This window comes from Atractosteus spatula (assembly GCF_055471065.1).
Source record: "Atractosteus spatula isolate fAtrSpa1 chromosome 26 unlocalized genomic scaffold, fAtrSpa1.hap1 SUPER_26_unloc_1, whole genome shotgun sequence".
In the NCBI taxonomy this organism is placed as follows: Eukaryota; Metazoa; Chordata; class Actinopteri; order Semionotiformes; family Lepisosteidae; genus Atractosteus; species Atractosteus spatula.
Window position 1 is genome coordinate 1,397,275 of NW_028296644.1, and position 21,443 is coordinate 1,418,717.

General features: G+C 46.8%; 16 non-coding genes across 16 annotated transcripts; 8 read left to right on the forward strand and 8 right to left on the reverse strand.

Annotated features, from left to right (window-relative positions):
- Positions 1 to 292: 292 nt before the first annotated feature.
- On the reverse strand, positions 293 to 364 carry trnag-ucc (transfer RNA glycine (anticodon UCC)). The gene has a single exon. It is a non-coding gene; the product is annotated as a tRNA-Gly (tRNA).
- A 650-nt stretch (positions 365 to 1,014) lies between these two features.
- LOC148810500 (U4 spliceosomal RNA) lies at positions 1,015 to 1,156 on the forward strand. Its single transcript, XR_016086709.1, has one exon. It is a non-coding gene; the product is annotated as a U4 spliceosomal RNA (small nuclear RNA).
- A 1,382-nt stretch (positions 1,157 to 2,538) lies between these two features.
- trnag-ucc (transfer RNA glycine (anticodon UCC)) lies at positions 2,539 to 2,610 on the reverse strand. The gene has a single exon. It is a non-coding gene; the product is annotated as a tRNA-Gly (tRNA).
- Positions 2,611 to 3,260: 650 nt separating this feature from the next.
- On the forward strand, positions 3,261 to 3,402 carry LOC148810502 (U4 spliceosomal RNA). The gene has a single exon (XR_016086721.1). It is a non-coding gene; the product is annotated as a U4 spliceosomal RNA (small nuclear RNA).
- A 1,382-nt stretch (positions 3,403 to 4,784) lies between these two features.
- Positions 4,785 to 4,856, reverse strand: trnag-ucc (transfer RNA glycine (anticodon UCC)). The gene has a single exon. It is a non-coding gene; the product is annotated as a tRNA-Gly (tRNA).
- A 650-nt stretch (positions 4,857 to 5,506) lies between these two features.
- On the forward strand, positions 5,507 to 5,648 carry LOC148810504 (U4 spliceosomal RNA). Its single transcript, XR_016086691.1, has one exon. It is a non-coding gene; the product is annotated as a U4 spliceosomal RNA (small nuclear RNA).
- Positions 5,649 to 7,030: 1,382 nt separating this feature from the next.
- On the reverse strand, positions 7,031 to 7,102 carry trnag-ucc (transfer RNA glycine (anticodon UCC)). The gene has a single exon. It is a non-coding gene; the product is annotated as a tRNA-Gly (tRNA).
- Positions 7,103 to 7,752: 650 nt separating this feature from the next.
- On the forward strand, positions 7,753 to 7,894 carry LOC148810506 (U4 spliceosomal RNA). Its single transcript, XR_016086711.1, has one exon. It is a non-coding gene; the product is annotated as a U4 spliceosomal RNA (small nuclear RNA).
- Positions 7,895 to 9,276: 1,382 nt separating this feature from the next.
- Positions 9,277 to 9,348, reverse strand: trnag-ucc (transfer RNA glycine (anticodon UCC)). Its single transcript has one exon. It is a non-coding gene; the product is annotated as a tRNA-Gly (tRNA).
- A 650-nt stretch (positions 9,349 to 9,998) lies between these two features.
- Positions 9,999 to 10,140, forward strand: LOC148810508 (U4 spliceosomal RNA). Its single transcript, XR_016086712.1, has one exon. It is a non-coding gene; the product is annotated as a U4 spliceosomal RNA (small nuclear RNA).
- A 1,382-nt stretch (positions 10,141 to 11,522) lies between these two features.
- trnag-ucc (transfer RNA glycine (anticodon UCC)) lies at positions 11,523 to 11,594 on the reverse strand. The gene has a single exon. It is a non-coding gene; the product is annotated as a tRNA-Gly (tRNA).
- A 650-nt stretch (positions 11,595 to 12,244) lies between these two features.
- On the forward strand, positions 12,245 to 12,386 carry LOC148810510 (U4 spliceosomal RNA). Its single transcript, XR_016086713.1, has one exon. It is a non-coding gene; the product is annotated as a U4 spliceosomal RNA (small nuclear RNA).
- Positions 12,387 to 14,485: 2,099 nt separating this feature from the next.
- Positions 14,486 to 14,627, forward strand: LOC148810511 (U4 spliceosomal RNA). The gene has a single exon (XR_016086692.1). It is a non-coding gene; the product is annotated as a U4 spliceosomal RNA (small nuclear RNA).
- Positions 14,628 to 16,555: 1,928 nt separating this feature from the next.
- trnag-ucc (transfer RNA glycine (anticodon UCC)) lies at positions 16,556 to 16,627 on the reverse strand. Its single transcript has one exon. It is a non-coding gene; the product is annotated as a tRNA-Gly (tRNA).
- Positions 16,628 to 17,277: 650 nt separating this feature from the next.
- Positions 17,278 to 17,419, forward strand: LOC148810513 (U4 spliceosomal RNA). Its single transcript, XR_016086629.1, has one exon. It is a non-coding gene; the product is annotated as a U4 spliceosomal RNA (small nuclear RNA).
- Positions 17,420 to 18,243: 824 nt separating this feature from the next.
- On the reverse strand, positions 18,244 to 18,315 carry trnag-ucc (transfer RNA glycine (anticodon UCC)). Its single transcript has one exon. It is a non-coding gene; the product is annotated as a tRNA-Gly (tRNA).
- Between the last annotated feature and the right edge of the window lie 3,128 nt (positions 18,316 to 21,443).

Genomic DNA, 21,443 nt, shown 5'->3' on the forward strand with positions numbered 1-21,443 from the left:
AAACGCATACAGAACTCATTCGAAATCATTGATTTCTCCAATTAACAGGGGCCCTTTTTGAACCTGCGAGAAGCTGTCTTTCAATGTAACAGATTTACTCCGGGGAAAGGCAGCATGATATTGAGAGTTTCTCAAGTTTTCAGCACCCATATCGGACTGCGTGTATGCAGACATCGCAAAGAATCCCCTGTAAGATTCTCCCCCAATTCATTTGTGCAACCTCTTTCAAAAAAGGCTTTGCTTTGTTGGTCACATTTTCAGGTTCATAAGAGAAGTGACAGACACTCGGCGCTGCGTTGGCCGGGAATCGAACGCGGGTCAACTGCTTGGAAGGCAGCTATGCTCACCACTATACCACCAACGCACAGCTGCTGGAGCCCTGCAGGACACCACCAGATAATGCTCACGATATCGGACGCTGTCTCCGGGACGTGCTGATTCCACACATCGTGAACAAATCATGATATTGTTAGTTACTGTAGCTAGACGTTCAAATGAGTTTCATGGCCAGATGGACTGTTTCCTCCAGCGGTATAGTATTGCAGTGAGACAGCACGATGCCTGCAAGACTATGTCACGCTAAACGCCACAGATTGTGTTTGTCCGTTCGTGTCAGTCGTCCTGCAGCTACGGGAAGTGGGACACAGACATGCTGCAATGCTTTCAGGGCGTTATGATTTGTTTGTGCAACATCCGAGAAGAGTACTTGTGGCTTGAATGTGAACTGTACGTGCCCGCCCCCTTTCCTCTGTAGTGCATGATTTCCTCCCGGCATGCCCTTCGTCATTGTTCTGTCATCTTGTATTTAAAGGGTTGTATTTCTGCTGCTGAAAATAAGCAACGGTTTTCTCACAACGCCCTTTGTTCCCAACGGAGACCTTGTCTGTCATGAAATTCTTCAAAACCTCGAGCTATAAGAAGAAGACGACAAATATGAAGCGTTACAGCAACGACATGCCATGAGACGATTGATAACGATTTCCATAGGATCCCCGCGGTTGCCTGGCAACCGTCAGCTTTGCGCAGTGGCAGTATCGTAGCCTGTGAGGTTTAGCCGAGGCGCGATTATTGCTAGTTGAAAACTTTTCCCAATACCCTGCTTCCGCCGGTTTGCAATACAATCGGCGAAAGCAATTTTTGACAGTCTCGTCAGAGACTGAGCAAGGTGTTTAAAGACAGATTTTGTCATGGTGACATCATGGTAGAAAGAAATGAACTTGTTTCTTGTCGACAGAAACGCTCTTTAGCTCTTTCAGCGTTATGCAGGGAACAGATCTGTCGAGAACACTTTTGAGTCAGCGCGAAACGCCGTGTTCTGTCAGTTTGATTTCATATTGCTCGTAGCGGCGCCCGGCTTTTGTCTGTCAAACGCTAGGTTGCGCTTCTTCATGCTGCATCGTCGCATGAGTGGAGCTTTTTAAACGTCTGTACTTACTGCGCCCCATAAGAAATCATTTGTCCCCGTTCAAAAGAGATTGTGCGATGTCCTGCAGCGTTCGCAAAGCAAACCTTTGACAGTTTGAAAAGAGGAATTTATTCTGCTTCCTGTGCTTGCAGTAGTTACAAATTTGAACGTCTTTACACGATCTGCTGCAGTTTTCAGTGGGCGGGCTTTGTCAAAGTCGTGGAAAAACGCACTGTGTTTCGGCTCGGGAAACATCCTGCATGTTTTCTGTGTGTATAGCTGTCTTTTAACGCATACAGAATTCATTCGAAATCATTGATTTCTCCAATTACCAGGGGGCCTTATTGAACCTGGGAGAAGCATTCTTTTAATGAAACAGATTTACTCCGGGGAAAGGCAGCATGATATTGAGAGTTGCTCAAGCTTTCAGCACCCGTATCGGACTGCGTGTAAGCAGACATCGCTCAGAATGCCCTTTAAGATTCTCGTAGCGGCGCCCGGCTTTTGTCTGTCAAATGCTAGGTTGCGCTTCTTCGTGCTGCATCGCCGGCATGAGTGGAGCTTTTAAAACGTCTGTTCTTACTGCGCCCCATAAGAAATCATTTGTCCCCGTTCAAAAGAGATTGTGCGATGTCCTGCAGCGTTCGCAAGGCAAACCATTGACAGTTTGAAAAGAGGAATTTATTCTGCTTCCTGTTCTTGCAGTAGTTACAAAGTCGAACGTCTTTACACGATCTGCTGCAGTTTTCAGTGGGCGGGCTTTGTCAAATAGCTTGGAAAAAGGCACTGTGTTTCGGCTCGGGAAACACCCTGCATGTTTTCTGTGTGTATAGCTGTCTTTTAACGCATACAGAACTCATTCGAAATCATTGATTTCTCCAATTAACAGGGGCCCTTTTTGATCCTGCGAGAAGCTGTCTTTCAATGTAACAGATTTACTCCGGGGAAAGGCAGCATGATATTGAGAGTTTCTCAAGTTTTCAGCACCCATATCGGACTGCGTGTATGCAGACATCGCAAAGAATCCCCTGTAAGATTCTCCCCCAATTCATTTGTGCAACCTCTTTCAAAAAAGGCTTTGCTTTGCTGGTCACATTTTTAGGTTCATAAGAGAAGTTACAGACACTCGGCGCTGCGTTGGCCGGGAATCGAACCCGGGTCAACTGCTTGGAAGGCAGCTATGCTCACCACTATACCACCAACGCACAGCTGCTGGAGCTCTGCAGGACACCACCAGATAATGCTCACGATATCGGACGCTGTCTCCGGGACGTGCTGATTCCACACATCGTGAACAAATCATGATATTGTTAGTTACTGTAGCTAGACGTTCAAATGAGTTTCATGGCCAGATGGACTGTTTCCTCCAGCGGTATAGTATTGCAGTGAGACAGCACGATGCCTGCAAGACTATGTCACGCTAAACGCCACAGATTGTGTTTGTCCGTTCGTGTCAGTCGTCCTGCAGCTACGGGAAGTGGGACACAGACATGCTGCAATGCTTTCAGGGCGTTATGATTTGTTTGTGCAACATCCGAGAAGAGTACTTGTGGCTTGAATGTGAACTGTACGTGGCCGCCCCCTTTCCTCTGTAGTGCATGATTTCCTCCCGGCATGCCCTTCGTCATTGTTCTGTCATCTTGTATTTAAAAGGTTGTATTTCTGCTGCTGAAAATAAGCAACGGTTTTCTCACAACGCCCTTTGTTCCCAACGGAGACCTTGTCTGTCATGAAATTCTTCAAAACCTCGAGCTATAAGAAGGAGACGACAAATATGAAGCGTTACAGCAACGACATGCCATGAGACGATTGATAACGATTTCCATAGGATCCCCGCGGTTGCCTGGCAACCGTCAACTTTGCGCAGTGGCAGTATCGTAGCCTGTGAGGTTTAGCCGAGGCGCGATTATTGCTAGTTGAAAACTTTTCCCAATACCCCGCTTCCGCCGGTTTGCAATACAATCGGCGAAAGCAATGTTTGACAGTCTCGTCAGAGACTGAGCAAGGTGTTTAAAGACAGATTTTGTCATGGTGACATCATGGTAGAAAGAAATGAACTTGTTTCTTGTCGACAGAAACGCTCTTTAGCTCTTTCAGCGTTATGCAGGGAACAGATCTGTCGAGAACACTTTTGAGTCAGCGCGAAACGCCGTGTTCTGTCAGTTTGATTTCATATTGCTCGTAGCGGCGCCCGGCTTTTGTCTGTCAAACGCTAGGTTGCGCTTCTTCATGCTGCATCGTCGCATGAGTGGAGCTTTTTAAACGTCTGTACTTACTGCGCCCCATAAGAAATCATTTGTCCCCGTTCAAAAGAGATTGTGCGATGTCCTGCAGCGTTCGCAAAGCAAACCTTTGACAGTTTGAAAAGAGGAATTTATTCTGCTTCCTGTGCTTGCAGTAGTTACAAAGTTGAACGTCTTTACACGATCTGCTGCAGTTTTCAGTGGGCGGGCTTTGTCAAAGTCGTGGAAAAACGCACTGTGTTTCGGCTCGGGAAACATCCTGCATGTTTTCTGTGTGTATAGCTGTCTTTTAACGCATACAGAATTCATTCGAAATCATTGATTTCTCCAATTACCAGGGGGCCTTATTGAACCTGCGAGAAGCATTCTTTTAATGAAACAGATTTACTGCGGGGAAAGGCAGCATGATATTGAGAGTTGCTCAAGCTTTCAGCACCCGTATCGGACTGCGTGTAAGCAGACATCGCTCAGAATGCCCTTTAAGATTCTCGTAGCGGCGCCCGGCTTTTGTCTGTCAAATGCTAGGTTGCGCTTCTTCGTGCTGCATCGCCGGCATGAGTGGTGCTTTTAAAACGTCTGTTCTTACTGCGCCCCATAAGAAATCATTTGTCCCCGTTCAAAAGAGATTGTGCGATGTCCTGCAGCGTTCGCAAGGCAAACCTTTGACAGTTTGAAAAGAGGAATTTATTCTGCTTCCTGTTCTTGCAGTAGTTACAAAGTCGAACGTCTTTACACGATCTGCTGCAGTTTTCAGTGGGCGGGCTTTGTCAAATGGCTTGGAAAAAGGCACTGTGTTTCGGCTCGGGAAACACCCTGCATGTTTTCTGTGTGTATAGCTGTCTTTTAACGCATACAGAACTCATTCGAAATCATTGATTTCTCCAATTAACAGGGGCCCTTTTTGAACCTGCGAGAAGCTGTCTTTCAATGTAACAGATTTATTCCGGGGAAAGGCAGCAAGATATTGAGAGTTTCTCAAGTTTTCAGCACCCATATCGGACTGCGTGTATGCAGACATCGCAAAGAATCCCCTGTAAGTTTCTCCCCCAATTCATTTGTGCAACCTCTTTCAAAAAAGGCTTTGCTTTGCTGGTCACATTTTTAGGTTCATAAGAGAAGTTACAGACACTCGGCGCTGCGTTGGCCGGGAATCGAACGCGGGTCAACTGCTTGGAAGGCAGCTATGCTCACCACTATACCACCAACGCACAGCTGCTGGAGCCCTGCAGGACACCACCAGATAATGCTCACGATATCGGACGCTGTCTCCGGGACGTGCTGATTCCACACATCGTGAACAAATCATGATATTGTTAGTTACTGTAGCTAGACGTTCAAATGAGTTTCATGGCCAGATGGACTGTTTCCTCCAGCGGTATAGTATTGCAGTGAGACAGCACGATGCCTGCAAGACTATGTCACGCTAAACGCCACAGATTGTGTTTGTCCGTTCGTGTCAGACGTCCTGCAGCTACGGGAAGTGGGACACAGACATGCTGCAATGCTTTCAGGGCGTTATGATTTGTTTGTGCAACATCCGAGAAGAGTACTTGTGGCTTGAATGTGAACTGTACGTGGCCGCCCCCTTTCCTCTGTAGTGCATGATTTCCTCCCGGCATGCCCTTCGTCATTGTTCTGTCATCTTGTATTTAAAAGGTTGTATTTCTGCTGCTGAAAATAAGCAACGGTTTTCTCACAACGCCCTTTGTTCCCAACGGAGACCTTGTCTGTCATGAAATTCTTCAAAACCTCGAGCTATAAGAAGAAGACGACAAATATGAAGCGTTACAGCAACGACATGCCATGAGACGATTGATAACGATTTCCATAGGATCCCCGCGGTTGCCTGGCAACCGTCAACTTTGCGCAGTGGCAGTATCGTAGCCTGTGAGGTTTAGCCGAGGCGCGATTATTGCTAGTTGAAAACTTTTCCCAATACCCCGCTTCCGCCGGTTTGCAATACAATCGGCGAAAGCAATTTTTGACAGTCTCGTCAGAGACTGAGCAAGGTGTTTAAAGACAGATTTTGTCATGGTGACATCATGGTAGAAAGAAATGAACTTGTTTCTTGTCGACAGAAACGCTCTTTAGCTCTTTCAGCGTTATGCAGGGAACAGATCTGTCGAGAACACTTTTGAGTCAGCGCGAAACGCCGTGTTCTGTCAGTTTGATTTCATATTGCTCGTAGCGGCGCCCGGCTTTTGTCTGTCAAACGCTAGGTTGCGCTTCTTCATGCTGCATCGTCGCATGAGTGGAGCTTTTTAAACGTCTGTACTTACTGCGCCCCATAAGAAATCATTTGTCCCCGTTCAAAAGAGATTGTGCGATGTCCTGCAGCGTTCGCAAAGCAAACCTTTGACAGTTTGAAAAGAGGAATTTATTCTGCTTCCTGTGCTTGCAGTAGTTACAAATTTGAACGTCTTTACACGATCTGCTGCAGTTTTCAGTGGGCGGGCTTTGTCAAAGTCGTGGAAAAACGCACTGTGTTTCGGCTCGGGAAACATCCTGCATGTTTTCTGTGTGTATAGCTGTCTTTTAACGCATACAGAATTCATTCGAAATCATTGATTTCTCCAATTACCAGGGGGCCTTATTGAACCTGGGAGAAGCATTCTTTTAATGAAACAGATTTACTCCGGGGAAAGGCAGCATGATATTGAGAGTTGCTCAAGCTTTCAGCACCCGTATCGGACTGCGTGTAAGCAGACATCGCTCAGAATGCCCTTTAAGATTCTCGTAGCGGCGCCCGGCTTTTGTCTGTCAAATGCTAGGTTGCGCTTCTTCGTGCTGCATCGCCGGCATGAGTGGAGCTTTTAAAACGTCTGTTCTTACTGCGCCCCATAAGAAATCATTTGTCCCCGTTCAAAAGAGATTGTGCGATGTCCTGCAGCGTTCGCAAGGCAAACCTTTGACAGTTTGAAAAGAGGAATTTATTCTGCTTCCTGTTCTTGCAGTAGTTACAAAGTCGAACGTCTTTACACGATCTGCTGCAGTTTTCAGTGGGCGGGCTTTGTCAAATGGCTTGGAAAAAGGCACTGTGTTTCGGCTCGGGAAACACCCTGCATGTTTTCTGTGTGTATAGCTGTCTTTTAACGCATACAGAACTCATTCGAAATCATTGATTTCTCCAATTAACAGGGGCCCTTTTTGAACCTGCGAGAAGCTGTCTTTCAATGTAACAGATTTATTCCGGGGAAAGGCAGCAAGATATTGAGAGTTTCTCAAGTTTTCAGCACCCATATCGGACTGCGTGTATGCAGACATCGCAAAGAATCCCCTGTAAGTTTCTCCCCCAATTCATTTGTGCAACCTCTTTCAAAAAAGGCTTTGCTTTGCTGGTCACATTTTTAGGTTCATAAGAGAAGTTACAGACACTCAGCGCTGCGTTGGCCGGGAATCGAACGCGGGTCAACTGCTTGGAAGGCAGCTATGCTCACCACTATACCACCAACGCACAGCTGCTGGAGCCCTGCAGGACACCACCAGATAATGCTCACGATATCGGACGCTGTCTCCGGGACGTGCTGATTCCACACATCGTGAACAAATCATGATATTGTTAGTTACTGTAGCTAGACGTTCAAATGAGTTTCATGGCCAGATGGACTGTTTCCTCCAGCGGTATAGTATTGCAGTGAGACAGCACGATGCCTGCAAGACTATGTCACGCTAAACGCCACAGATTGTGTTTGTCCGTTCGTGTCAGACGTCCTGCAGCTACGGGAAGTGGGACACAGACATGCTGCAATGCTTTCAGGGCGTTATGATTTGTTTGTGCAACATCCGAGAAGAGTACTTGTGGCTTGAATGTGAACTGTACGTGGCCGCCCCCTTTCCTCTGTAGTGCATGATTTCCTCCCGGCATGCCCTTCGTCATTGTTCTGTCATCTTGTATTTAAAAGGTTGTATTTCTGCTGCTGAAAATAAGCAACGGTTTTCTCACAACGCCCTTTGTTCCCAACGGAGACCTTGTCTGTCATGAAATTCTTCAAAACCTCGAGCTATAAGAAGAAGACGACAAATATGAAGCGTTACAGCAACGACATGCCATGAGACGATTGATAACGATTTCCATAGGATCCCCGCGGTTGCCTGGCAACCGTCAACTTTGCGCAGTGGCAGTATCGTAGCCTGTGAGGTTTAGCCGAGGCGCGATTATTGCTAGTTGAAAACTTTTCCCAATACCCCGCTTCCGCCGGTATGCAATACAATCGGCGAAAGCAATTTTTGACAGTCTCGTCAGAGACTGAGCAAGGTGTTTAAAGACAGATTTTGTCATGGTGACATCATGGTAGAAAGAAATGAACTTGTTTCTTCTCGACAGAAACGCTCTTTAGCTCTTTCAGCGTTATGCAGGGAACAGATCTGTCGAGAACACTTTTGAGTCAGCGCGAAACGCCGTGTTCTGTCAGTTTGATTTCATATTGCTCGTAGCGGCGCCCGGCTTTTGTCTGTCAAACGCTAGGTTGCGCTTCTTCATGCTGCATCGTCGCATGAGTGGAGCTTTTTAAACGTCTGTACTTACTGCGCCCCATAAGAAATCATTTGTCCCCGTTCAAAAGAGATTGTGCGATGTCCTGCAGCGTTCGCAAAGCAAACCTTTGACAGTTTGAAAAGAGGAATTTATTCTGCTTCCTGTGCTTGCAGTAGTTACAAAGTTGAACGTCTTTACACGATCTGCTGCAGTTTTCAGTGGGCGAGCTTTGTCAAAGTCGTGGAAAAACGCACTGTGTTTCGGCTCGGGAAACATCCTGCATGTTTTCTGTGTGTATAGCTGTCTTTTAACGCATACAGAATTCATTCGAAATCATTGATTTCTCCAATTACCAGGGGGCCTTATTGAACCTGCGAGAAGCATTCTTTTAATGAAACAGATTTACTCCGGGGAAAGGCAGCATGATATTGAGAGTTGCTCAAGCTTTCAGCACCCGTATCGGACTGCGTGTAAGCAGACATCGCTCAGAATGCCCTTTAAGATTCTCGTAGCGGCGCCCGGCTTTTGTCTGTCAAATGCTAGGTTGCGCTTCTTCGTGCTGCATCGCCGGCATGAGTGGAGCTTTTAAAACGTCTGTTCTTACTGCGCCCCATAAGAAATCATTTGTCCCCGTTCAAAAGAGATTGTGCGATGTCCTGCAGCGTTCGCAAGGCAAACCTTTGACAGTTTGAAAAGAGGAATTTATTCTGCTTCCTGTTCTTGCAGTAGTTACAAAGTCGAACGTCTTTACACGATCTGCTGCAGTTTTCAGTGGGCGGGCTTTGTCAAATGGCTTGGAAAAAGGCACTGTGTTTCGGCTCGGGAAACACCCTGCATGTTTTCTGTGTGTATAGCTGTCTTTTAACGCATACAGAACTCATTCGAAATCATTGATTTCTCCAATTAACAGGGGCCCTTTTTGAACCTGCGAGAAGCTGTCTTTCAATGTAACAGATTTATTCCGGGGAAAGGCAGCAAGATATTGAGAGTTTCTCAAGTTTTCAGCACCCATATCGGACTGCGTGTATGCAGACATCGCAAAGAATCCCCTGTAAGTTTCTCCCCCAATTCATTTGTGCAACCTCTTTCAAAAAAGGCTTTGCTTTGCTGGTCACATTTTTAGGTTCATAAGAGAAGTTACAGACACTCGGCGCTGCGTTGGCCGGGAATCGAACGCGGGTCAACTGCTTGGAAGGCAGCTATGCTCACCACTATACCACCAACGCACAGCTGCTGGAGCCCTGCAGGACACCACCAGATAATGCTCACGATATCGGACGCTGTCTCCGGGACGTGCTGATTCCACACATCGTGAACAAATCATGATATTGTTAGTTACTGTAGCTAGACGTTCAAATGAGTTTCATGGCCAGATGGACTGTTTCCTCCAGCGGTATAGTATTGCAGTGAGACAGCACGATGCCTGCAAGACTATGTCACGCTAAACGCCACAGATTGTGTTTGTCCGTTCGTGTCAGACGTCCTGCAGCTACGGGAAGTGGGACACAGACATGCTGCAATGCTTTCAGGGCGTTATGATTTGTTTGTGCAACATCCGAGAAGAGTACTTGTGGCTTGAATGTGAACTGTACGTGGCCGCCCCCTTTCCTCTGTAGTGCATGATTTCCTCCCGGCATGCCCTTCGTCATTGTTCTGTCATCTTGTATTTAAAAGGTTGTATTTCTGCTGCTGAAAATAAGCAACGGTTTTCTCACAACGCCCTTTGTTCCCAACGGAGACCTTGTCTGTCATGAAATTCTTCAAAACCTCGAGCTATAAGAAGAAGACGACAAATATGAAGCGTTACAGCAACGACATGCCATGAGACGATTGATAACGATTTCCATAGGATCCCCGCGGTTGCCTGGCAACCGTCAACTTTGCGCAGTGGCAGTATCGTAGCCTGTGAGGTTTAGCCGAGGCGCGATTATTGCTAGTTGAAAACTTTTCCCAATACCCCGCTTCCGCCGGTATGCAATACAATCGGCGAAAGCAATTTTTGACAGTCTCGTCAGAGACTGAGCAAGGTGTTTAAAGACAGATTTTGTCATGGTGACATCATGGTAGAAAGAAATGAACTTGTTTCTTCTCGACAGAAACGCTCTTTAGCTCTTTCAGCGTTATGCAGGGAACAGATCTGTCGAGAACACTTTTGAGTCAGCGCGAAACGCCGTGTTCTGTCAGTTTGATTTCATATTGCTCGTAGCGGCGCCCGGCTTTTGTCTGTCAAACGCTAGGTTGCGCTTCTTCATGCTGCATCGTCGCATGAGTGGAGCTTTTTAAACGTCTGTACTTACTGCGCCCCATAAGAAATCATTTGTCCCCGTTCAAAAGAGATTGTGCGATGTCCTGCAGCGTTCGCAAAGCAAACCTTTGACAGTTTGAAAAGAGGAATTTATTCTGCTTCCTGTGCTTGCAGTAGTTACAAAGTTGAACGTCTTTACACGATCTGCTGCAGTTTTCAGTGGGCGAGCTTTGTCAAAGTCGTGGAAAAACGCACTGTGTTTCGGCTCGGGAAACATCCTGCATGTTTTCTGTGTGTATAGCTGTCTTTTAACGCATACAGAATTCATTCGAAATCATTGATTTCTCCAATTACCAGGGGGCCTTATTGAACCTGCGAGAAGCATTCTTTTAATGAAACAGATTTACTCCGGGGAAAGGCAGCATGATATTGAGAGTTGCTCAAGCTTTCAGCACCCGTATCGGACTGCGTGTAAGCAGACATCGCTCAGAATGCCCTTTAAGATTCTCGTAGCGGCGCCCGGCTTTTGTCTGTCAAATGCTAGGTTGCGCTTCTTCGTGCTGCATCGCCGGCATGAGTGGAGCTTTTAAAACGTCTGTTCTTACTGCGCCCCATAAGAAATCATTTGTCCCCGTTCAAAAGAGATTGTGCGATGTCCTGCAGCGTTCGCAAGGCAAACCTTTGACAGTTTGAAAAGAGGAATTTATTCTGCTTCCTGTTCTTGCAGTAGTTACAAAGTCGAACGTCTTTACACGATCTGCTGCAGTTTTCAGTGGGCGGGCTTTGTCAAATGGCTTGGAAAAAGGCACTGTGTTTCGGCTCGGGAAACACCCTGCATGTTTTCTGTGTGTATAGCTGTCTTTTAACGCATACAGAACTCATTCGAAATCATTGATTTCTCCAATTAACAGGGGCCCTTTTTGAACCTGCGAGAAGCTGTCTTTCAATGTAACAGATTTATTCCGGGGAAAGGCAGCAAGATATTGAGAGTTTCTCAAGTTTTCAGCACCCATATCGGACTGCGTGTATGCAGACATCGCAAAGAATCCCCTGTAAGTTTCTCCCCCAATTCATTTGTGCAACCTCTTTCAAAAAAGGCTTTGCTTTGCTGGTCACATTTTTAGGTTCATAAGAGAAGTTACAGACACTCGGCGCTGCGTTGGCCGGGAATCGAACGCGGGTCAACTGCTTGGAAGGCAGCTATGCTCACCACTATACCACCAACGCACAGCTGCTGGAGCCCTGCAGGACACCACCAGATAATGCTCACGATATCGGACGCTGTCTCCGGGACGTGCTGATTCCACACATCGTGAACAAATCATGATATTGTTAGTTACTGTAGCTAGACGTTCAAATGAGTTTCATGGCCAGATGGACTGTTTCCTCCAGCGGTATAGTATTGCAGTGAGACAGCACGATGCCTGCAAGACTATGTCACGCTAAACGCCACAGATTGTGTTTGTCCGTTCGTGTCAGACGTCCTGCAGCTACGGGAAGTGGGACACAGACATGCTGCAATGCTTTCAGGGCGTTATGATTTGTTTGTGCAACATCCGAGAAGAGTACTTGTGGCTTGAATGTGAACTGTACGTGGCCGCCCCCTTTCCTCTGTAGTGCATGATTTCCTCCCGGCATGCCCTTCGTCATTGTTCTGTCATCTTGTATTTAAAAGGTTGTATTTCTGCTGCTGAAAATAAGCAACGGTTTTCTCACAACGCCCTTTGTTCCCAACGGAGACCTTGTCTGTCATGAAATTCTTCAAAACCTCGAGCTATAAGAAGAAGACGACAAATATGAAGCGTTACAGCAACGACATGCCATGAGACGATTGATAACGATTTCCATAGGATCCCCGCGGTTGCCTGGCAACCGTCAACTTTGCGCAGTGGCAGTATCGTAGCCTGTGAGGTTTAGCCGAGGCGCGATTATTGCTAGTTGAAAACTTTTCCCAATACCCCGCTTCCGCCGGTATGCAATACAATCGGCGAAAGCAATTTTTGACAGTCTCGTCAGAGACTGAGCAAGGTGTTTAAAGACAGATTTTGTCATGGTGACATCATGGTAGAAAGAAATGAACTTGTTTCTTCTCGACAGAAACGCTCTTTAGCTCTTTCAGCGTTATGCAGGGAACAGATCTGTCGAGAACACTTTTGAGTCAGCGCGAAACGCCGTGTTCTGTCAGTTTGATTTCATATTGCTCGTAGCGGCGCCCGGCTTTTGTCTGTCAAACGCTAGGTTGCGCTTCTTCATGCTGCATCGTCGCATGAGTGGAGCTTTTTAAACGTCTGTACTTACTGCGCCCCATAAGAAATCATTTGTCCCCGTTCAAAAGAGATTGTGCGATGTCCTGCAGCGTTCGCAAAGCAAACCTTTGACAGTTTGAAAAGAGGAATTTATTCTGCTTCCTGTGCTTGCAGTAGTTACAAAGTTGAACGTCTTTACACGATCTGCTGCAGTTTTCAGTGGGCGAGCTTTGTCAAAGTCGTGGAAAAACGCACTGTGTTTCGGCTCGGGAAACATCCTGCATGTTTTCTGTGTGTATAGCTGTCTTTTAACGCATACAGAATTCATTCGAAATCATTGATTTCTCCAATTACCAGGGGGCCTTATTGAACCTGCGAGAAGCATTCTTTTAATGAAACAGATTTACTCCGGGGAAAGGCAGCATGATATTGAGAGTTGCTCAAGCTTTCAGCACCCGTATCGGACTGCGTGTAAGCAGACATCGCTCAGAATGCCCTTTAAGATTCTCGTAGCGGCGCCCGGCTTTTGTCTGTCAAATGCTAGGTTGCGCTTCTTCGTGCTGCATCGCCGGCATGAGTGGAGCTTTTAAAACGTCTGTTCTTACTGCGCCCCATAAGAAATCATTTGTCCCCGTTCAAAAGAGATTGTGCGATGTCCTGCAGCGTTCGCAAGGCAAACCTTTGACAGTTTGAAAAGAGGAATTTATTCTGCTTCCTCTTCTTGCAGTAGTTACAAAGTCGAACGTCTTTACACGATCTGCTGCAGTTTTCAGTGGGCGGGCTTTGTCAAATGGCTTGGAAAAAGGCACTGTGTTTCGGCTCGGGAAACACCCTGCATGTTTTCTGTGTGTATAGCTGTCTTTTAACGCATACAGAACTCATTCGAAATCATTGATTTCTCCAATTAACAGGGGCCCTTTTTGAACCTGCGAGAAGCTGTCTTTCAATGTAACAGATTTACTCCGGGGAAAGGCAGCATGATATTGAGAGTTTCTCAAGTTTTCAGCACCCATATCGGACTGTGTGTATGCAGACATCGCAAAGAATCCCCTGTAAGATTCTCCCCCAATTCATTTGTGCAACCTCTTTCAAAAAAGGCTTTGCTGGTCACATTTTTAGGTTCATAAGAGAAGTTACAGACACTCGGCGCTGCGTTGGCCGGGAATCGAATGCGGGTCAACTGCTTGGAAGGCAGCTATGCTCACCACTATACCACCAACGCACAGCTGCTGGAGCCCTGCAGGACACCACCAGATAATGCTCACGATATCGGACGCTGTCTCCGGGACGTGCTGATTCCACACATCGTGAACAAATCATGATATTGTTAGTTACTGTAGCTAGACGTTCAAATGAGTTTCATGGCCAGATGGACTGTTTCCTCCAGCGGTATAGTATTGCAGTGAGACAGCACGATGCCTGCAAGACTATGTCACGCTAAACGCCACAGATTGTGTTTGTCCGTTCGTGTCAGTCGTCCTGCAGCTACGGGAAGTGGGACACAGACATGCTGCAATGCTTTCAGGGCGTTATGATTTGTTTCTGCAACATCCGAGAAGAGTACTTGTGGCTTGAATGTGAACTGTACGTGGCCGCCCCCTTTCCTCTGTAGTGCATGATTTCCTCCCGGCATGCCCTTCGTCATTGTTCTGTCATCTTGTATTTAAAGGGTTGTATTTCTGCTGCTGAAAATAAGCAATGGTTTTCTCACAACGCCCTTTGTTCCCAACGGAGACCTTGTCTGTCATGAAATTCTTCAAAACCTCGAGCTATAAGAAGAAGACGACAAATATGAAGCGTTACAGCAACGACATGCCATGAGACGATTGATAACGATTTCCATAGGATCCCCGCGGTTGCCTGGCAACCGTCAACTTTGCGCAGTGGCAGTATCGTAGCCTGTGAGGTTTAGCCGAGGCGCGATTATTGCTAGTTGAAAACTTTTCCCAATACCCCGCTTCCGCCGGTTTGCAATACAATCGGCGAAAGCAATTTTTGACAGTCTCGTCAGAGACTGAGCAAGGTGTTTAAAGACAGATTTTGTCATGGTGACATCATGGTAGAAAGAAATGAACTTGTTTCTTCTCGACAGAAACGCTCTTTAGCTCTTTCAGCGTTATGCAGGGAACAGATCTGTCGAGAACACTTTTGAGTCAGCGCGAAACGCCGTGTTCTGTCAGTTTGATTTCATATTGCTCGTAGCGGCGCCCGGCTTTTGTCTGTCAAACGCTAGGTTGCGCTTCTTCATGCAGCATCGTCGCATGAGTGGAGCTTTTTAAACGTCTGTACTTACGCGCCCCATAAGAAATCATTTGTCCCCGTTCAAAAGAGATTGTGCGATGTCCTGCAGCGTTCGCAAAGCAAACCTTTGACAGTTTGAAAAGAGGAATTTATTCTGCTTCCTGTGCTTGCAGTAGTTACAAAGTTGAACGTCTTTACACGATCTGCTGCAGTTTTCAGTGGGTGGGCTTTGTCAAAGTCGTGGAAAAACGCACTGTGTTTCGGCTCGGGAAACATCCTGCATGTTTTCTGTGTGTATAGCTGTCTTTTAACGCATACAGAATTCATTCGAAATCATTGATTTCTCCAATTACCAGGGGGCCTTATTGAACCTGCGAGAAGCATTCTTTTAATGAAACAGATTTACTCCGGGGAAAGGCAGCATGATATTGAGAGTTGCTCAAGCTTTCAGCACCCCTATCGGACTGCGTGCAAGCAGACATCGCTCAGAATGCCCTTTAAGATTCTCGTAGCGGCGCCCGGCTTTTGTCTGTCAAATGCTAGGTTGCGCTTCTTCGTGCTGCATCGCCGGCATGAGTGGTGCTTTTAAAACGTCTGTTCTTAATGCGCCCCATAAGAAATCATTTGTCCCCGTTCAAAAGAGATTGTGCGATGTCCTGCAGCGTTCGCAAGGCAAACCTTTGACAGTTTGAAAAGAGGAATTTATTCTGCTTCCTGTTCTTGCAGTAGTTATAAAGTCGAACGTCTTTACACGATCTGCTGCAGTTTTCAGTGGGCGGGCTTTGTCAAATGGCTTGGAAAAAGGCACTGTGTTTCGGCTCGGGAAACACCCTGCATGTTTTCTGTGTATAGCTGTCTTTTAACGCATACAGAACTCATTCGAAATCATTGATTTCTCCAATTAACAGGGGCCCTTTTTGAACCTGCGAGAAGCTGTCTTTCAATGTAACAGATTTACTCCGGGGAAAGGCAGCATGATATTGAGAGTTTCTCAAGCTTTCAGCACCCATATCGGACTGCGTGTATGCAGACATCGCTCAGAATGCTCTTTAAGATTCTCGTAGCGGCGCCCGGCTTTTGTCTGTCAAATGCTAGGTTGCGCTTCTTCGTGCTGCATCGCCGGCATGAGTGGAGCTTTTAAAACGTTTGTTCTTACTGCGCCCCATAAGAAATCATTTGTCCCCGTTCAAAAGAGATTGTGCGATGTCCTGCAGCGTTCGCAAGGCAAACCTTTGACAGTTTGAAAAGAGGAATTTATTCTGCTTCCTGTTCTTGCAGTAGTTACAAAGTCGAACGTCTTTACACGATCTGCTGCAGTTTTCAGTGGGCGGGCTTTGTCAAATGGCTTGGAAAAAGGCACTGTGTTTCGGCTCGGGAAACACCCTGCATGTTTTCTGTGTGTATAGCTGTCTTTTAACGCATACAGAACTCATTCGAAATCATTGATTTCTCCAATTAACAGGGGCCCTTTTTGAACCTGCGAGAAGCTGTCTTTCAATGTAACAGATTTATTCCGGGGAAAGGCAGCATGATATTGAGAGTTTCTCAAGTTTTCAGCACCCATATCGGACTGCGTGTATGCAGACATCGCAAAGAATCCCCTGTAAGATTCTCCCCCAATTCATTTGTGCAACCTCTTTCAAAAAAGGCTTTGCTGGTCACATTTTTAGGTTCATAAGAGAAGTTACAGACACTCGGCGCTGCGTTGGCCGGGAATCGAACCCGGGTCAACTGCTTGGAAGGCAGTTATGCTCACCACTATACCACCAACGCACAGCTGCTGGAGCCCTGCAGGACACCACCAGATAATGCTCACGATATCGGACGCTGTCTCCGGGACGTGCTGATTCCACACATCGTGAACAAATCATGATATTGTTAGTTACTGTAGCTAGACGTTCAAATGAGTTTCATGGCCAGATGGACTGTTTCCTCCAGCGGTATAGTATTGCAGTGAGACAGCACGATGCCTGCAAGACTATGTCACGCTAAACGCCACAGATTGTGTTTGTCCGTTCGTGTCAGTCGTCCTGCAGCTACGGGAAGTGGGACACAGACATGCTGCAATGCTTTCAGGGCGTTATGATTTGTTTGTGCAACATCCGAGAAGAGTACTTGTGGCTTAAATGTGAACTGTACGTGGCCGCCCCCTTTCCTCTGTAGTGCATGATTTCCTCCTGGCATGCCCTTCGTCATTGTTCTGTCATCTTGTATTTAAAGGGTTGTATTTCTGCTGCTGAAAATAAGCAACGGTTTTCTCACAACGCCCTTTGTTCCCAACGGAGACCTTGTCTGTCATGAAATTCTTCAAAACCTCGAGCTATAAGAAGAAGACGACAAATATGAAGCGTTACAGCAACGACATGCCATGAGACGATTGATAACGATTTCCATAGGATCCCCGCGGTTGCCTGGCAACCGTCAGCTTTGCGCAGTGGCAGTATCGTAGCCTGTGAGGTTTAGCCGAGGCGCGATTATTGCTAGTTGAAAACTTTTCCCAATACCCCGCTTCCGCCGGTTTGCAATACAATCGGCGAAAGCAATTTTTGACAGTCTCGTCAGAGACTGAGCAAGGTGTTTAAAGACAGATTTTGTCATGGTGACATCATGGTAGAAAGAAATGAACTTGTTTCTTATCGACAGAAACCCTCTTTAGCTCTTTCAGCGTTATGCAGGGAACAGATCTGTCGAGAACACTTTTGAGTCAGCGCGAAACGCCGTGTTCTGTCAGTTTGATTTCATATTGCTCGTAGCGGCGCCCGGCTTTTGTCTGTCAAACGCTAGGTTGCGCTTCTTCATGCTGCATCGTCGCATGAGTGGAGCTTTTTAAACGTCTGTACTTACTGCGCCCCATAAGAAATCATTTGTCCCCGTTCAAAAGAGATTGTGCGATGTCCTGCAGCGTTCGCAAAGCAAACCTTTGACAGTTTGAAAAGAGGAATTTATTCTGCTTCCTGTGCTTGCAGTAGTTACAAAGTTGAACGTCTTTACACGATCTGCTGCAGTTTTCAGTGGGCGGGCTTTCTCAAATGGCTTGGAAAAAGGCACTGTGTTTCGGCTCGGGAAACACCCTGCATGTTTTCTGTGTGTATAGCTGTCTTTTAACGCATACAGAACTCATTCGAAATCATTGATTTCTCCAATTAACAGGGGCCCTTTTTGAACCTGCGAGAAGCATTCTTTTAATGAAACAGATTTACTCCGGGGAAAGGCAGCATGATATTGAGAGTTTCTCAAGTTTTCAGCACCCATATCGGACTGCGTGTATGCAGACATCGCAAAGAATCCCCTGTAAGATTCTCCCCCAATTCATTTGTGCAACCTCTTTCAAAAAAGGCTTTGCTGGTCACATTTTTAGGTTCATAAGAGAAGTTACAGACACTCGGCGCTGCGTTGGCCGGGAATCGAACCCGGGTCAACTGCTTGGAAGGCAGCTATGCTCACCACTATACCACCAACGCACAGCTGCTGGAACCCTGCAGGACACCACCAGATAATGCTTACGATATCGGACGCTGTCTCCGGGACGTGCTGATTCCACACATCGTGAACAAATCATGATATTGTTAGTTACTGTAGCTAGACATTCAAATGAGTTTCATGGCCAGATGGACTGTTTCCTCCAGCGGTATAGTATTGCAGTGAGACAGCACGATGCCTGCAAGACTATGTCACGCTAAACGCCACAGATTGTGTTTGTCCGTTCGTGTCAGTCGTCCTGCAGCTACGGGAAGTGGGACACAGACATGCTGCAATGCTTTCAGGGCGTTATGATTTGTTTGTGCAACATCCGAGAAGAGTACTTGTGGCTTGAATGTGAACTGTACGTGGCCGCCCCCTTTCCTCTGTAGTGCATGATTTCCTCCCGGCATGCCCTTCATCGTTGTTCTGTCATCTTGTATTTAAAGGGTTGTATTTCTGCTGCTGAAAATAAGCAACGGTTTTCTCACAACGCCCTTTGTTCCCAACGGAGACCTTGTCTGTCATGAAATTCTTCAAAACCTCGAGCTATAAGAAGAAGACGACAAATATGAAGCGTTACAGCAACGACATGCCATGAGACGATTGATAACGATTTCCATAGGATCCCCGCGGTTGCCTGGCAACCGTCAACTTTGCGCAGTGGCAGTATCGTAGCCTGTGAAGTTTAGATGCCCTCCTCTCCTCCATCCAGTCCATCACGGAGGATCTGCAGCAGCTGGTGGGTGAGGGGGAAGAGGAGACTGGTGCATCGGCTGCACCCCTTTCCCCTCAGTGCTCCCAGGAGCTGGACGTGAGGAAAAGGAAAAATGACTCTGTTTTCTCCCCGAGCGAGGAGGAAGGAGAGCATGGCGATGGGGACAGCTGGAACCCCTCCACCCCTCCCTCTAGCCCCTTCCTTGAAATGGACTCTGTGAACGCTTTTACTGCTGCCACCCTGATGAAGTCTCATTCAGAGGATGGCTGGCAGGAAATTGGTAAGAAGAAAAAGAAAAAGAAGAAGGTAACAGGTGAGACAGAAGAGAAATGTGTTTTGTAAAGACTGGTTCCACTTTCTTATGTAATATGGCTCTAAACATAATTTCTCTTAACACCAGAGGTATCAATGACAGAGTTAAATGTCAGTCTGTCTTTGATTACCTCCAGCAGAGAGAGGGAGATGTGTTGATGTTGCAGGAGTGTGCTTTAGCCTATCAAGAGAGGTATAAAAGCTTTGAAGATAGGTGGGATAAAGGGCCTTCTGTTTGGTCAGGGGACAATAACAACAGAGCCTCTGGCGTGGCCATTCTTTTCAAAGGATGGGCTTTCAAATTGAAAAGTATTCAGAGGGTCATAGATGGCAGGTTGCTGTGTGTGGATGTGGAATGGGGGACCGTTAACCTGCGGCTAATCAATGTGTATTGTCCTACTGACGTGGGAGGAAGGGTGGAGCTACTCAAGGCACTCTCTCCCCTATTGTTATGTAGCACAGACGTGATAGTGGGAGGGGATTTTAATTGTATCTTAGAGCACACAGACAGGCAGTCTAGCTCTCCGATAAAATTGGATTCCAGCTCACTGGCCCTGCAAAACTTAGTTCAAGACTTTAAACTCTCAGACACATATAGATGTATATATCTCACAACAGCAGGATATACATGGTCAGGGAGGAATAGCAGCTCCAGAATTGACTATTGCTTTGTCTCAGCGAGAGTGAAAGTTGTTGGGGTCACTCTTCAGCCTGTCTTCTTCTCAGATCATCAGGCTTTAGGGTGTAGAGTGGAACTCCAGGGCGGGACTGTCTTTGGCCCAGGCCTCTGGAAACTCAACACAAAGCTGCTAGAGAACGAGGGGGTAGTATCCCGCTACAAGGAGAAACTATCACAGTGGCTGTCCTTGCAGTGTTTGTACGGGTCAGTAGGAGAGTGGTGGGAGGAGGTGAAGGTGAGGACAAAGGCCTTTTTCATGGCTGAGGGAAGGAAGGCTGCTGCCAGACGGAGAGGAGTGCTAGCCAGGAAACAGAGGCAGCTGCAGCGTCTCTACACGATGCTGCACAGTGGCTTCGATGTGCTCGAGGATATCACCCTTTTAAAAAAGGACATCCGGAGCATAGCCGAAGAAAGTAGTCGAGGAGTGCTGTTAAGAAGCAGAGTGCAGTTCTTGGAAGAAAATGAGAAGTGTACTCGCTTCTTTTTCAGGAAAGTGGTAGGCTCCAAGTCTGTCATGGAAAGTGTAGTTGATGAGGAGGGACGAGAGAGAACAGAGCCGAGTGCTATCCTCTCCTGCACCGAGGCCTTCTACTCAAGACTGTACAGCTCTACAGAGGTAAAGGATGAAGAAATTCATTTTTTCACCTCAAAGCTAGAAAACGTTTTGAGTGAAGAAGATAGGGAAGTACTTGAGAGGGATTTGACAGTAGAAGAGCTGAGACAGGCTATGGAGAGCTTACAGAAGGGGAAAACTCCGGGTGCTGACGGGCTCCCTAAAGAATTTTATTGCACCTTTTGGGATCTGCTTCAGGATCCGCTACTGCTCCTATTCGAGGAAAGCTATAAGACAGAATTGCTGCCTGACTCCTTAAGAGAAGGCACTATCTCTCTCTTGTTTAAGAAAGGAGCAAAGAATGACATAAAGAACTGGAGACCCCTCAGCCTGTTAGGCGTGGACACTAAGATCCTGTCCAAAGCCCTTTTCCTGCGCCTACAAAATGTAGTGGCCTCACTGGTAGGGAAAGAACAGACTTGTGGGATAGCAGGACGCCTGATGAGCGACAACCTGGCCTTGTTGAGGGATGTCTGTCTGTACTCGGAGGATCGCTCCCTCCCTCCGTGCATTTTAGGTGTAGACCTAGAAAAGGCCTTTGACCGCCTAAACCGGCAGTACTTAACATCGGTACTTGAGCACATGAAGTTTGGCCCCATCATGAGAAAGTGGATTAACCTGCTGTACACAGGTAGCAACAGCAGAGTAATGGTTAATGGCAATAGATCACGCCCCTTTGAAGTCTGTTCAGAGGTGAGGCAGGGCTGCCCATTATCCCCCTTGTTATTCGTTTTGGCTATGGAGCCCTTAGCCTGTGCCTTGCGCCAGGATCAGGCCATTAATGGGATACCAGTGCCTGGAAGTGGGG